The sequence below is a fragment of the Agrilus planipennis genome, unplaced genomic scaffold (assembly GCF_000699045.2).
Source record: "Agrilus planipennis isolate EAB-ADULT unplaced genomic scaffold, Apla_2.0 scaffold218, whole genome shotgun sequence".
Classification (NCBI taxonomy): Eukaryota; Metazoa; Arthropoda; class Insecta; order Coleoptera; family Buprestidae; genus Agrilus; species Agrilus planipennis.
In genome coordinates this window covers 25,392-28,823 of record NW_020440118.1, presented here as the reverse complement: position 1 = coordinate 28,823, position 3,432 = coordinate 25,392, and the positions used below count along the sequence as shown (strand labels likewise).

Below are 3,432 nucleotides of genomic sequence, written 5' to 3'. Positions count from 1 at the left end.
AGATAATTTTCGCCACTCTACTAGCATCCCTTTAAGTTGTCCTGCCACAGTTTTTGGTAAGTTTTGCAAAAAAGGTTGACTAACCTTCAATTTTCCTTCATACATTGTTGTCGACAGTATTCGGTGCGGTACCTCTATACCTATAATTTTCATTTTTTTTACAGATTTCACAGTCACCGATAATTTCCGCCACTCTACTAGCATCCCTTTAAGTTGTCCTACCACAGTTTTTGGTAAATGTTGCTGAATAGTTTCAGTAATATTCAATTTTTGTGCATACTTGGGACTTTTTTACAAGGTATTTTGTAACAATAATTTTCATTATTTTCACAGTCACCAACGATGACGTTCCTTCTTCAGTTTTGACTTCGATCCATCCTTCTGCATTACGCTTCTGCAAAAATTACTTACCACAGCATTTCGTATGTACCATGTAAAGATTTTTATTATTAATTCTTTATTTTTAGGTGTACCATTCCTAGCAAAACCTATTATAAGGGAGAGGGGTTTTAGTTGGTAGGTCCTCCTGTGAGGGAATCCAACACTACCCAGTCGTACGGACGGCTGGGTGTCTTTCGAAGATTTCCCCTCTTCCACGAAAAAAAAAAAAAAAAAAACTAAACAACGATCTAATGACTTTTATTGCTGGTGTTCTCAGATGGGCGGAATAGCCATTTATTTCCACTACCCACTCGCTGGTATTAAGTAATTTGGAATTGTTTACAACCCCTTTTCTTCAATATTGTTTCAGTGTTCGGCATCAATTTCTATCTGAACACGTAAGTTGCTACAACTATTTTTTACCTTCATTATTAATTATCTTGTGTTCAAAATGTTAATTGTACATTATTGAAAGGTTTTAGTTAAAAATTGTTAAACTGTATTACTGTTTCTTCTGTTTTGTGGCCTTTTCTATTTCCTCAATTGTCTCTTCAAATTACATAAAATATTTTATTTTGTACAAGTGTATTTGTTAACATTCAATAAATTTTTTTTACTATTTCACTTATTATTACTTTTACACTTTAAAATTCCCAAATTCTTATGTTAAGGTGAAAAATGGACAAGTAACAATGTATTTCCTTTTTTACAAAAGAGACAATGTCTTTTCTTTTATAAAAAAGGAAAATACATTGTTTCTTATCCATTTTTCACTTTAACTTATACATTACGAAAAACAATAAGTAACTAACAAATTTAAAGTGCGCGCCTTTTTTATTTAGTATTGACTACACCTGCCGGAGGGCGCGCAAATCAGCGCATTTGGCGTTGACCATCTATTACCCTTTGTAGATCTATTATCTATGGTTGCTTTTTAACGTGCTAGAGGCAACCACGTGTTGATCTATTTATTTTTCGTTGAACTCAATTATATCAATATTAGTGTAATAATTTAGATTTTGTGTTTGCTTGAATTCTTCTTAGTTTTTATTTTTATTTCGATTTTTCACTGTAATCCTCACAGTTCCAGGTTGTCGTTTCTCCCTTGGTATTTTTAGTACAATATATTAATTTACAAAAATTTGACACCTTTTTTTCAAAACTTTGAAATACTTAAATCTTATCGAAAAGAATTAAACGAAACAGGCAACAAAATTAATAATGTTAACCTAAAAATACACGCTACAGTTTTAAAAAATACCCTTAATAATTTAGAAACCAATTTAAATGAAATTTTTANCTGAATTGACAATGGAGAAACTTCGTATTACACAACTACTATTCATGTAAACCCTGCAAATTAATGAAGAATATATGTACACTGAAAAGAAATACGAATGCAATTTTATTATCCCCAACGAAGTAGTAATAATAACACATTTCACTGAGGGAATTGCAAATGCAATATGTTGTAGTTAAGTTGAAAAAACATCATTGATGCAATTAACAGTAAAGGGGTGTGAAACTATTATGTGAACCTTGTAGCTTATATATGCAAGAATGGTACCTACGCAGTGATGTGAAACGTAGACAGGTACACATTTCTCTGTAATACCTACAATTTTCAAGAACATGGGTAGGTATGTGGTGTAACTAATATACAGTGCTGCAAAGTTTTGTAAAAAAAAAACAGCATCTGTATGTGCAAGTGAATTGCTGAAAATATTTCCTTTGTCCATTTCTTTTAATACACAAACGGTTGTATAAATATGTAAATATGCATCCTGATGAATATTTTTACTTTGTAAGACATTCTTCGCATTTGAAGGAGACAATTATAACTCCTGACAATTGTATATGCAACATACGGAAATTATTTAATGCACGTTCTTTTAGGGTGGTTATTTCTGCGTGATTGTACTACGTGACTTGTCTAATGCACATGTCCTTAAGTAAAATAATTGCGTTTTAATGAACACACTTAACCAATTAATGTAACATGGTACGGATTGCTGAAGACATTGCTTATGTAAATAGGTATGTATTCCTCCCCTTCTTGAAGGCCCTCATTGGTTCTCTAACCCCACATTATGTCGTGTACGCCCCTACAGTATTTTCTCATTGGTTTCCATTTTAAGGAAGTACGATAACTGCGATATAAAGGGAGTAATTCCATTGTAAAGGCAGATTGTTGTACGTTTATCGTCCGCTATACTTTCTTATCATTGCTGATATTTCCTTGAGGTTGAACTTGTTGTTGTTTTAGTGTTTATTTAATTTTTTTACGTTTTTTTGTCTTTGATTTTGTGTTTACTTTTGTAGTGTAGTAAATACTAATAGTTTTTGTTACGTTTATCGTCCGCTATACTTTCTTATCATTGCTAATATTTAGTTGAAGTTGAAGTTGTTTTAGTGTTTATTTCATTTTTTTACCTTTTTTTTTCTTTCGTTTTGTTTGTAGTTTTGTAGTGTAGTAAATAGTAATAGTTTATCGCCCGCTTTACTTTCTTATCATTGCTAATATTTACTTGAAGTTGAAGTTGTTTTAGTGTTTATTTCATTTTTTTACCTTTTTCTTTTTCTTTCGTTTTGTGTGTAGCTTTGTAGTGTAGTAAATACTAATACTTTATCGTCCGCTATACTTTCTTATCATTACTAATATTTAGTTGAAGTTGAAGTTGTTTTAGTGTTTATTTCATTTTTTTTTTCTTTCATTTTGTGTGCAGCTTTGTAGTATAGTAAATACTAATAGTTTTTGTTACAGCAGGTTTTTCATACTTTGCGACAATGGTCTTTTATTGTGGTGTTGAAGGTTGCTCCAATACCAACGGGGATGTTCCTGTGCATTGGTCTCCCAAAGACGAAATGGTAAGGAACTGAATTTTCAATGTATATTTTTTACTAAAGTACACGTTACTTTGGCAATGATGGTTAATGTAGCCATTTCGTACGTATTACGTTTCCTATGGACTTGCACGATTTGCAACTGTGCATATTAAGAATTAATTTATCATTCCGACGTTTCGTCTGTGACTTATAGGAGATACAAGC

The 3,432-nt window shown here is 31.7% G+C and overlaps 1 long non-coding RNA gene across 1 annotated transcript; it reads left to right on the top strand.

Annotated features, from left to right (window-relative positions):
- On the top strand, positions 1-1,002 carry LOC112906031. Its single transcript, XR_003232132.1, has 2 exons — positions 1-56; positions 334-1,002. It is a non-coding gene; the product is annotated as an uncharacterized LOC112906031 (long non-coding RNA).
- The last annotated feature ends 2,430 nt before the right edge of the window (positions 1,003-3,432 follow it).